This window comes from Anomaloglossus baeobatrachus, chromosome 2 (genome assembly GCF_048569485.1).
Source record: "Anomaloglossus baeobatrachus isolate aAnoBae1 chromosome 2, aAnoBae1.hap1, whole genome shotgun sequence".
NCBI lineage: Eukaryota > Metazoa > Chordata > Amphibia > Anura > Aromobatidae > Anomaloglossus > Anomaloglossus baeobatrachus.
This window is the reverse complement of record NC_134354.1, coordinates 267,757,516-267,771,010: the sequence shown is the minus strand read 5'-3', so window position 1 is coordinate 267,771,010 and position 13,495 is coordinate 267,757,516.

Here is a 13,495-nt window from a genome sequence, read left to right as displayed (position 1 = left end):
CCACATACCCCGTCGTGCTTAGGTCCCAGCCTGGGGATGGTGCAAGGCCACCGGCTGTCCTGCTCGACAGATCCAAGCCCCTTGCCATGATCCCCTGCGACCGGGGGTCCAACTACTTCAGGCCCAGACCACCGTCTGCAACCTAGACAGTTACTTTATGGGAGTCCCCGCCCCCGACCTCCTCAGAGCTCCTCACAGCTCGAGGGCTACTCTCTCACCACCACTCACTAAATCACTCTCTGACTCACTGACTACACTCTTCTCCTCCCCTTCCCTGACCCCCCAGGTGGGCGACTCTATTCCACTCAAGCCGTCCACTGGTGTGTCTGGTGGGTGTGGTGCAGGGTGTATCTAGGATTTGATTAGCTGATGTAGGCAACACCATTTGGTTAGGGACCTATAACCAAGAGGGAGGTGGATATGTACCGCCCTCGTGTCAGCGGCCGAGCCGCTCGGATCCAGAGCCGCAGTGGCTCGAGGGATCTCCGGACCCAGGGGTCCATGCGGACACTCGAATTTGAAAAGGGGGATATGTACAGGGGAGTTAGAAGTTCATGACGCCACCCTGCGACCGGGGTTCCAGCTCCTACCAGGCCCAGACCAACGTCTGCCACCTAGTAGTCTTCAGGAGCCCTGCTCTAAACCGGTGACCTCTCCTTCTGCGAGTCACACTCCTCACTCCTACTCCTTCCACTCCTATTTTTCTGTCACTTTTTCACTTTTCCCTTACCAACCTCCCAATTGGGTGGCCCTATTCCCTTCAGGCCTCCCAATGGTGTGTCTGGTGGGTGTTCCTAGGGTTTTGACTGGCTTTGTTCTTAGCAACACCAAATAACAGGGATCCGTAAATAGGGAGGATGCGGATAATATGCAGAAGGGCAGATTGCACAATACCTTGTGACGACCTGATAGGCCAGGGCATCACAGGGTATTGTGTAATACTTATTAATGGGTTCCATCCCACACATGGGTTCCATCCCAAACAACCTGACCCCCTGGAAACCTATCCACAGGTCTGTGACCAGGTTAAGGTCCCGGGTGCTGTATTTAGACGATTCTGGTTGGCACAGATGGTGCAACTATGTACAATACACAAGTTCGTGTCGGTCACGCCAGTCCTGTGACCATGGTCTATATTTACTTATATATGCCTATAAAATATAACAGAGTCCATGTACTGGTTGTACACACTGAAAAGGAATTTGGTGGTTAATCAGGTAACTTCTTTGTTCATTTTCAATTATTTACTCAAACTTTCATTTGCTGATATCTATATGAAAAATAACAAACTATGAAAAACAATAAATGAAAGCACCGATACCTAACAGTTCTATGGCATCGTAAAACTACTGGCATTATAACATTTTTCAACATTCTTAGTAATAGATGGTCGGGTCCCGTAGCCATGCTTTTTTGTGACTACGTGCTACTGATGCCGACACAAACCCTTCTTCAAACATCACATGCTTGGTTACCTCCAGGGCATACCAGCCCCGCTCCCCGCAATGCCGGGTATAGGTAACCATCTACTCAGGTTGAAGAGTACACTCAGGATGGCCCCAAGGGAGGTGCTGTGCCACGTCCTGTCGGGACACATATACCCCAGCTGTGTAGCCTGCTTCACGGATAAACCCCCATCCCTTCTCGGGGTCAAACCGCTCCACAAGGCCACGACACTGTGGCCCTTTAACTCGAGAAGCAGCGCTCTTCACTTGCTCTTTTTGTGCTCGATCACGGGCGGCAAGCTCCCGTTGTTGCTGGTTTTGGGTTATGATCTCTGCCTGTAGCTGGTACTGTTGTCGTTCCCAGTAGGGGGCGTCAGCGTCTGGCCTCAGCTCCCTAGCTGGTTCTGGCTTTATCTGGACTCTTGCGGCCCCATCAGCCGTCGGGATGCCGCACGGTAGCGGAACTGGTATATCTCTAGGCTCCACTTCCGAGGCTGGAAACTGAAGAACCGACTGCAACGCAGCCGGGATTGCAGGGTCCAGGTGCTCCGCCTCTGAGGACGGGCCCGGTGAGGTGGCCGGGTCTGGTCTGGCCGGTGTCTGGATGACCGCTGTCGTGACTGGAATGAGGGTCGTGATCGGGATCTCTACAACTGGGAGTTTTTGTAAATGCACCAAGGGTTCCGCTGCCGGTGTGGGCAGCTCTGCGTCCGCCGAGGATGGGGCAGGTGATGGTGGAGTGCTCACCGCGAGCAGGGACGGTCCGGATCCCTCAAGCGCTGTGGCCAGATTTGGGCAATCAATAGGGACTGGGTAACCGCTTACCCTCTCTTCACGTGGGATTTCGATCTCACGGGCTCACACCGCCACCACCAGGCTCCTCATCTCTTCCTTCCAGTGGTTACGTATAAACAGGAACTGCGTCCGCATTCTCCTGCACAGTTGCTCTGTTTCTTCCTCTTTCCATGTCACGGTAGCAGGGACAGCACGTTCTGGGGACCAGTCTTGCTCTGCCATTTTGCCACTGTGTCTTCCAGGAACGTTGTCGCAGAGTCCGGGCGTCCCTGCTCCACTTCCGCTCTCTTAACATTCCAGCATGCCCCCTCGGTCTTTTCGCAGCACTCTTTCGCGCGCTGTGGCCCTCTGGGAACTTCCAGTTCCGGTCTCACATGCAAGACGAAGGGCAGGGCTTAGGCTTTGCGTGCTTTCTCGGGGAAGACAGAGTTTTGGCATGAAAAGATAGTGGACAATGGCGGAATTGGCGGGAAAAGGACTCTTGACTCGCAGTTTTCGGTTTTCAAGGCGCAGTTCACCCAGGTAAGTGGGTCCTGCTTGTATCCTGTTCATGATGCCATATTTTTCGAGGTGTTCCGCCCCTGTGTCAGCGGCCGAGCCGCTCGGATCCGGAGCCGCGGTGGCTTGAGGGGTCTCCGGACCTGGGGGTTTGTGCGGACACTCGAATATTAAAGGGGGGGATTTGTACAGGGGAGTTAGAAGTTTTTGACGCCACCCATGGTGCGTAATAATATTGAGTACCACCGCTGCTGTTGGGGAGACTGGTGGCGGTGGTATGGTAGCAAGGTGTCTAACCCCTCTGTGGGTAGGGGGTTGTGCCCCGGGGCCCGATGGCGGTAGTGAAGGGGTGCCGTTGGGAAAAGGAAGGGTTTTTGCGTACTCACTCAGTCCAAGAATAATGACACCGACAGCTTGTAAACCAGAATTCTGAGCACCGCTGCAGCAAGGAGGGAGCACGATTGGATCCGTGACCTTGATGTTGCTTGTTAGCCTGAGTCCATTTCCATGGCACCTTGTTCTTTGTTTGGACCCTATAGTATGGAACTAATCGGGTCCCGCTCACCCATATGGCTAACGGAGTGAGCTTGCTCTCAGGTTTCACGCTTGGGATTTGATGGACTGTGTTTTGGGAAAAGTCCTATCCCCTCGTTGCTCTAGTACCCCAATTTTGGAGCGGGTGAGGGATGAATCTTGAAGACTTCACCCCCGTTGGGTAAATTACCAGGACGCTTGAAGCTACTTCCCGGCCTAGGGTCCGCGTACCCCGTCGTGCCCTGGCCCCTGCCCCGAGATAGCTCAAGGCCGCCGGCTGCCCTCCTCGGCAATCCATGCCTCTTGACAGGATCCCCTGCAACCGGGGTTCCAGTTTCTACCAGGCCCAGACCATTGTCTGCCACCTAGTAGTCTTCAGGAGCCCTGCTCTAAACCGGTGACCTCTCCTTCTGAGAGTCACACTCCTCACTCCTACTCCTTCCACTCCTTTCTCTCTTTTTCTGTCACTTTTTCACTTTCCCCTGATCAACCCCTCAATTGGGCGGCCCTATTCCCTTCAGGCCCCCTAATAGTGTGTCTGGTGGGTGTGGTGTAAAGTGTTGCTAGGGTTTTGACTGACTTTGATCTTAGCAACACCAAAGAACAGGAATCCGTAACCAAGGAGGATGCGGATACTGTGCAGAAGGCAGATTGCACGATACCCTGTGACGACCTGATAGGCCAGGGCGTTACAGATACTGCACGGGAGGGTAAATTGTGCAATACCCTGTGACGACCTGATAGTCAAAGGGTGTCACAATATCATATTATTTTATATGCAATCGTCCCTTCCTAACAGTACGCTCACACCAACAGTCCTCCCGGGCATGGCGGACGTTCAAACACTACAGCGATATATCCAACACCTGGAAACACGTCTCAGGGCTGTGGAACAGTCCTCTCCAGCTGTGGATATTGCAGCTTTGATTAAACAGACTGCAGTTCATACTACATCACTGACCTCATCTAAGCCCATGCCCCACCTGTCCCTTCCCAATAAATTCACAGGGGACAGTAAGGCTTGTTGGGGTTTCATAAATCAGTGTTCGATACACCTGGAGCTCTTGTCCTCACAATACCCCACAGAGAGAGCCAAGGTGGGGTTTGTGATATCGCTCCTTGCTGATTGAGCACTGACATGGGCCACTCCGCTCTGGGAGCAACAGGATCCAGTGACTAACTGGGCTACTAATTTCTTGGAGGTGTTAAGGGCTGTGTTCTTGGGTCCCCAGGTGGTCCATGACTCTGCCTTACGTTTCCTGGACCTGGTTCAGGGTACGTTTCCGGTATCGGCTTATGGCATAGAGTTCAGGATCCTGGCCGCTGAGTTAAAATGGCCAGAGAAGGTCCTGTTACCGGTATTTTGGAAGGGGTTGTCGGGGCATGTGAAAAAAGCTTTGCCCACCGGGGAGATACAACCTGACCTGGAGACCTTGATATCACTTGCTACGAGAATCGACATACGTTACTCTGAGCACCAGTTAGAGCAGGCTCAGAGTTGTTCTCGAGTGCGACGGGCTCCCTCTTTCCCCAAACCTGAAGCATCAGCCACGTACCCTGAACCCGAACTTTAGCCCATTGAGATTGGGCGGACAGGTGCTAGGTCCTCAATGCCAGCGGTGAAACCGGTTTGCTTCACTTGCAAGCAGACAGGTCACTATGCCAACCAGTGCCCTAAAAAGGTCGAGAAGCAGTTTTATGTCGCGTCTGTTAACAGGGAAACACAGGACGTACCTGCTTCAAACCCTAAATGGTCCTTCAAGGGCATGGTGGCATTCGATAACATCACTGTATCAGTTACAGCAGGTATAGACTCCGATGCAGACGGGAATTTTGTGAGTTCTGAGTTTGCCCATCTGCATCATATTCCCGTGACCATGCTGCCCAAGTTGCTATCTGTCCAGGTAGCCGATAGGTCTGTCCTCCCAGAGGGTGTCAGCTACCAGACACCTCCATTGGTTTTCACTATGCCTTCAGGGCACCGGGAGACCACCTCTTTTCTGGTTATGAGTGATGGGATGGATGAAATCTTGTTGGGGCTTCCCTGGCTGAAGCAGCATTCTCTGCAGTTTGATTGGGGCACAGGGAAGATCTCAAGTTGGGGTACCGCATGTCAAAAAAACCTGTCTATCCAAGACAATTAGAAGGTTGTTGTCTGCTGACCCGGTGACGGTGCTCAAGCCTCCGCATCAGTATCTCCCCTCAGTTGAGGGGGTCTCCAAAAAGACAGCGGAGACATCATCCCTTCTTCTACACCCCCATATCCCAAATCCCATGCCAGTTCGTCGTAACAGGCTCTACAGGGATTCCTCGGCCAGCCCCGTCTCCCCGGATAGGGAACGGTTTGCTTGCATGCTGGTCGGATAAAAACGGATGCGTAGGAGGCGGCGATATGCGGTGGACTTGGATGGTTTTGGCCCCGAACTTCGGCCCTGGGTGGCAGCTTTTGAGCGCCGGATTGGGGGCTCCTAGATGGGGGGGTAATGTTACTGTTCGGGGTTCAGTTGTGCCTCAAACCGGTCTAGTCCCATCATTGACTCCCACATTGGGGTCAGTTAACTCTGCAGCGCCACCTGGCCGTCGCTTGAGGCATCAGGTGGCTAGAGTTTTGTACCATCCTGAGCCTAAAGGCCCCGTTACATGCTACGATTTATCTGACGATATGTCGTCGGGGTCACGGTTTTCATGACGCACTTCCGTCGTCGTTCATCGTTGCGTGTGACACCTACGAGCGACTCCAAACGATCTTAAAAATAGCAAAAATCTTTGAAAATCGACACGTCGTTCATTTTCAAAATATTGCTCGTCGTTTCGAATGCAGCAGACATATTGCTACGTTTGAAACCCTGCCAACGACGAACAACATCGTTAATGCGTCCGTCATCAGCGACACAGGCGTGTCGTTATGAGCAATGCTCCACGCCTCCTCCGCTCTGATTGGTGGTACCAAATGCATTCTGATTTGGCAGGCATGGTTGATAAGGCGGACACAGAAAGACGTAAAGGATGCCACTCACACACAAAACAGATCACACGTGCGACACCGGTGGTTGCGTTATACGGGGCACAAATGCAGCCTTTAATTTCACAGACAACCAATCACATAATAGAAGACTGGAGGAGATTCTGACAATATGGAAGTTGGGATGTGGAGAGGTCGAGGCAATCACACGCCAGGGTGTATGCTATGGACAATTATACGCCTATGTCATTGCCGGAATCATTGGGAGGAATGCTGTGTGACGGTGTCCACATGACTACCTTGGTCAAACAATATATCGCTGAACGATGTAACGTCGTTAGTGAGATGGGTACGTGTGACGACCTATGAGCGATCTCGGCAAATCGTAGCAATGATCTGGCATGTCACATCGCTAGCGATATCGTTGTGCATAAAGCAGCCTTAAGTGCTCATGCAGCCACACTGATCATGTGTGTGGTGTCATTGATGACAAGGCGACTACTGATTGGTTTGGATTGGATCAGTGACATTAGCGATGAAGTGGCAGCCGCTGATTGGTCATCATAACTTCAGCAATGACGTGGCAGCCCCTGTATAGCTGCAGCCAATGCCATTACCACATGCCATGTTGCCTGGGTCAGGGTGGCGGCTATAAAAGGTCTGTAGCTCCGTCCATCGGGGCACAAGCGTCATTCTGCATGCTGACCGCAAAGGCTGCTTTCCCGGCTGTCAGAGTGAGTGGGTTCCAGTGCCATTTTAGTCTGCAGTGCCTGTGGCAGATTTGTGTATATGTGCCAGTGTGAATCTGAATTTAGGGCAGGCGCTGGTACCAGTTATTCGCATCTGGGTACAAGCTGTGTCTCAGCACGGTGAGGGATTAGGGTCCTTCTGGACAGACGTGCCCTCTACGCACGTGACCAGTCTGCAGTGTCAGTGGCAGATGTGTGTGTGTGTGTGTGCCAGCACTGGGTACCCAGTGACACTAACTTGGTGGCCTTCACGGTCTGACGTGCCCCTGTACGCACGTGACCAGCTCAGTGGTTATGTTCTGGGTTACCTTTCAGTTTGTCGTGTCCCGACACACGTGACCATTATCTGTTGCGTTTCCTTTGATTTTGACGTGTCCCTACACACGTGACCATTGCTTGTGCACCTGTGAGGTTAACAGGGACATGCTACACGTAGGAGTGTGCCCTTACAACATCTCCTTCATTTCCTTTGTGGTCTCCTGAGTTGCTGTATTTCGACCTCCTGTCCTTAATGGCTTTAATACCTGCCCGGTGGACTTGGGGAGACGTTTGATATCATATTATTTTATATTCAATCGTCCCCTCTGTAACAAGCGGGCACACCAACTTTAAAATCTTCTCCAACCTGTACACTGTACATTGTATCAAAGTATCATATCTTCATTGCTGTCCCATGAAAGAATATAATAAAATATTTACAAAAATATCAGGGCTGTACTCGCTTTTATGATATACTGTATCTAGTGACTTTGGAGATGAAAACCAACTCCGTCATACAAAATATGCTTTACTTGGAACCTGTGATCTCAGATGGAACAAGGACTGACCATCATTGTACCAGGTAAGATAATCCATAGGATGTCATAGCTGTAGGTTATTATGTGAGGCCCATGAGGCAATGTACAATGATGTTAGCCATTTTTCTCAGATACATCAGAAGTGTGGGAATTGGTGACAGACAAGCTTATTTTTCCGTGCAAATCATGAATCGACTCTCAAAATATTGAAATTTGTGTAAAACCATGAATTTCAGGAAATTTGAATCAAACTCTATCCTCTGCAGATCGATCTGTTCATCTCCATTACATATCAGAATACATATTATTTTTCTGCAAAGATGGTATTTTTAATTAGAACATGGACAACTTTGGAGCAGGGTAATAGTCTGTAAAGCATAAAGTCTGCCCTCTGTGTCCACCGTGCTTAGCCATATTGGGTGGTCAGTAAACTAGGCAATAAGCTATACATAAAAAATTAAAAATCTTTCCATTCCGGAGAACAGAGAGAATTTTTACATTGCAAAGTTACTTGTTTGTACAATCAATTTGCAATTCTACCCATTTATGACCTTCAGACAACCACTTTAAGTAATTTTGTGTATTTTATTCTCAAACTATCCAGCAGTCATTTTACATTTCTCATTATTTTACATAAGATTCCCATTCTGCTCTGGAGCCAAATTATACTGTGTGAGTGTATTTTATTTAATTTAAATGACTTCGTTTGGCCATGAATTTGAAAAGATAAGAAACAAATACAATGATTTGCAAAGTGCCATAAAAAGCGGTACTAGTAATCAGGAAGTGTTAAACAAATCAAGGCTCTATGAGTAATTTAAGGCTAAACATGTAGCAATGAAGCTTAATATTCCGTTGTTTTCCTGAGATATGAGGACTGCAGAAGTCATTGAGAAAATATGTTATCAGCTCCAAGATCTAACACATTGCAGTCTGCGGATTCCACCAGACACAAGACTATAAATCAAATGGACAGCTTCTCTCTCATATAGGACTCTATGTTTATTCCAGCTCTCAACTGTAAATTGTGTCTGAAAATCACTTCAATTTGTCCCTTATTACTCAGGTGATTTGTAAGAAAACTGTTAGTTCTCTGTGCTCAATGAAACTTAATATATAGTTAGCCTGGAATATAATACATTTATTCAGCTCAGGGGCAGCTGCAGATATAAGTGGACACTTGGACCATTGTTAGCCTTTTGACTACTCCACTATAATCCTGAAAAGCGTAAAGTATTTGTTCAGAATGGAAACCCAAAACACTTGTACACTGTAACTATTTTGGGCAACAAGCTGCTTGGCAGAGATACCCTGTAGAATAAGGACAATGTGCTAAAATAAATTGCCCTAGGTGTCATGACTCATGAAAGAGATGTGAATGGAAAAGGACACCCATCTTGGGTGGCAAAATTCAGTACTAAAGTGGAATGTCAATGCATACTGTAGAGTCAAGATGTGATGCATGATCTCCATTATCTAAAAATTAGGTATTGTACTCTAAGAACATGTTTTATCTGTAATGCCTAAAGGCCCAGTCACACACAATGACTTACCAGCGATCCCAAAAACGATGCGACCTGATAAGGATCTCAGGTAAGTCGCTGGGAGGTCGCAGGTGAGATGTCACACAGTCAGATCTTACCAGCGATGCAGGAACAATACAGGTCGCAGTAGCGACCTGTATAACGATCTCAGCAGTCACTGTGATCCTGTCACACAGTGTCAAACACAGCGATGTGTCCTGCCCAGCAGGACATCGCCTTTGAAGAAAATGGCCTGGACCATTCTGCAACGACTAGAGATCTCACAGCAGGGGCCTGATCGCTGGTAGGTGTCACACATAACGAGATCGCTACTGCGTCACAGAAACCGTGACTCAGCTGCGATCTCGCTAGCAATCTCGTTATGTGTGACGGTACCTTAAGGTTCAGGACTCAACCGGTGATTTTGTGCTGCAGCGATGGTTCTCTTTCTTGCTGTGCCACAGTGCCCGTCCACCACATTCTTCGGCGTTTAATCCTCCAACGCCATGGAAGCGCGAAATCCCGCTGGTGTTATCAGCGTGTGTATCAACAAATAAAGGAAAAGGAACCACCTTACAGGGAAAATTTCAATAAAATCCACTTCTTTATTGGATTCTTTAAAAACGTAGAAAATAGTTAATCTCACAAAAAAGACAGGAGTCACAACCAGCACTGGACACCAGATGCGTTTCAATCAGAAACTGATCTTAGACTTGGTGAGTGTGTGAATAGGTTACCACACCAACTTACTGTAAATGAATCACATTCATTATACAAAATTAGTGACATGTAACAGACAGCCTATACAGAAAAAATACATAACATGAACAAATAAAACTTTTCATAAAATACCAGCTAGATGGACAAAAATAATGGAAATACCAATGATCTCAACCTGCTACATGAAAAAAATCTCTGGAAGAAGCTCTGGATTTTATATGATTTACTATGATCAAAATTGTCAAAATCATGGGTTTTTTTTTACTGATAAAGTGTATGTTTTACATGGGAAAGAACCGCACCTGAAATATCCTTTTGTTTTCAGCCACGTTTTTTTAGAGCAGACCTGATCATGTATTTTAATGAGACTAGGGGAAAGAAATTGTCCCAATGTCGGTGCTCTTCTAGAAATAACTTTAATGCTACAGTGCCTACAAGTAGTATTCAACCCCCTGCAGATTTAGCAGGTTTACACATTCGGAATTAACTTGGCATTGTGACATTTGGACTGTAGATCAGCCTGGAAGTGTGAAATGCACTGCAGCAAAAAAGAATGTTATTTCTTTTTTTATTTTTTTTTGTAAATTGTGAAAAGTTTATTCAGAGGGTCATTTATTATTCAACCCCTCAAACCACAAGAATTCTGTTTGGTTCCCCTAAAGTATTAAGAAGTATTTCAGGCACAAAGAACAATGAGCTTCACATGTTTGGATTAATTATCTCTTTTTCCAGCCTTTTCTAACTAATTAAGACCCTCCCCAAACTTGTGAACAGCACTCATACTTGGTCAACATGGGAAAGACAAAGGAGCATTCCAAGGCCATCAGAGACAAGATCGTGGAGGGTCACAAGGCTGGCAAGGGGTACAAAACCCTTTCCAAGGAGTTGGCCCTACCTGTCTCCACTGTTGGGAGCATCATCCGGAAGTGGAAGGCTTATGGAACTACTGTTAGCCTTCCACGGCCTGGACAGCGTTTGAAAGTTTCCACCCGTGCCGAGGCCAGGCTTGTCCGAAGAGTCAAGGCTAACCCAAGGACAACAAGGAAGGAGCTCCGGGAAGATCTCATGGCAGTTGGGACATTGGTTTCAGTCAATACCATAAGTAACGTACTCCACCGCAATGGTCTCCGTTCCAGACGAGCCTGTAAGGTACCTTTACTTTCAAAGCGTCACGTCAAGGCTCGTCTACAGTTTGCTCATGATCACTTGGAGGACTCTGAGACAGACTGGTTCAAGGTTCTCTGGTCTGATGAGACCAAGATCGAGATCTTTGGTGCCAACCACACACGTGACGTTTGAAGACTGGATGGCACTGCATACGACCCCAAGAATACCATCCGTACAATCAAGCATGGTGGTGGCAGCATCATGCTGTGGGGCTGTTTCTCAGCCAAGGGGCCTGGCCATCTGGTCCGCATCCATGGGAAGATGGATAGCACGGCCTACCTGGAGATTTTGGCCAAGAACCTCCGCTCCTCCATCAAGGATCTTAAGATGTGTCGTCATTTCATCTTCCAACAAGACAACGACCCAAAGCACACAGCAAAGAAAACCAAGGCCTGGTTCAAGAGGGAAAAAATCAATGTGTTGCAATGGCCTAGTCAGTCTCCTGACCTTAACCCAATTGAAAACTTGTGGAAGGAGCTCAAGATTAAAGTCCACATGAGACACCCAAAGAACCCAGATAACTTGGAGAAGATCTGCATGGAGGAGTGGGCCAAGATAACTCCAGAGACCTGTGCCGGCCTGATCAGGTCTTATAAAAGACGATTATTAAGCTGTAATTGCAAACAAGGGTTATTCCACAAAATATTAAACCTAGGGGTTGAATAATAATTGACCCACACTTTTATGTTAAAAATTTATTAAAATTTAACTGAGCAACATAACTTGTTGGTTTGTAAGATTTATGCATCTGTTAATAAATCCTGCTCTTGTTTGAAGTTTGCAGGCTCTAACTTATTTGCATCTTATCAAACCTGCTAAATCTGCAGGGGGTTGAATACTACTTGTAGGCACTGTATGTGCGCACGTTGTATAATTTCATGCGTTTACGATGCGTATTGCACTGCAGAGTAAACGCATGCGTCCTGCATCCCCAGCACAATCTATAAAGATTGTGCATAATCCATCCGCATGTTGCATTTGAGAGCGCAGCGATTGCATGCTGAAATTTTGATCCAAATCGCTGCGCTCAAAAAACATGTCACTTATTCCGTGCGCTTTGGATGCTGCTCTTAAGGGGGCTTTACACGCTACAATATCGTTAATGTTTGGTTGTCGGGGTCAAGTTGTTAGTGACGCACATCCGGCGTCATTAACGATATCGCAGCGTGTGACACTGACCACCGACCTTAACACTGGAACTACTGAGGTAGTCATTTTGACTACTTTGCACCATGTATTTCTATATAGGTGTCACGAGTCCAGTAGTTCTAGTGTTAAGTGACCTCAAAAATGGTAAAAATCGTTCACCATGGAGAGATCGTCCCAAACTCAAAAATCGGTAAGGGTTGTTTATCCAGATGGTTCATCGCTCATGCGGCAGCACACATCGCTATGTGTGACACCGCAGGAGCAAGGAACGTCTCCTTACCTGCCGCCGGCCACAATGCGGAAGGAAGGAGGTGGGCGGGATGTTACGTCCTGCTCATCTCTGCCCCTCAGCTTTGATTGACCGGCTGCTTAGTGACGTTGCGGTGACGTCGCTGTGATGCCGAAGGTCCCTCCCCCTTGAAGGAGGGATTGTTCGGCGGTCACAGTGACGACGCCGACCAGGTAAGTATGTGTGACTCTGCCATAGCGATAATGTTTGCTACGGCAGCGATCACAAACAATCGCATGCGCGACGGGGGTGGGTACTTACACGCTCGCTATCGCTACAAATTGCTAGCGATATCGCTACCGTGTAAAGCCCCCTTTACTCTGTCTATGGGAGGGGCAGCATCCAGAGCGCATGAAATCGACATCTATTCTGCATATACAATGCATCCATTATGCAGTGTTTCTGTAGCGATTTGAAGCACACATGCACTGCCAAATCGCTGCAGATTTTTCAGCATGGACACTACGCAACGTGCGCACATAGCCTAATAACATTATTTAGGATAGAAATGATAATAGGATCTTCCTTAGGAAAGTGGAGATTTTTATGAACAATATCAGATATGGCTTTGAAAGAGCTGCTATAGGTGAGCACTAAAGTTGGAATATCAGATTTGGATGTTTTTTTGAGGAATATGATCCATTAATTCTTAACATTGATCTATTTTTTTGAGAAACGATATTTTTCACTCGTTTCAAAGACCAAGGTGGATAATTTCTGTTTTGAAGGCGCTGTTCAATATTGGCCAACTCCAACTGAAAAAGTTCCTGATTGCTACAGTTTCTATTTGCTCTAATGAACTCTCCCACGAGAATAAATTTAATGGTGTGGGCAGGATGGAAACTATGTATGTTTAATATGGTATTG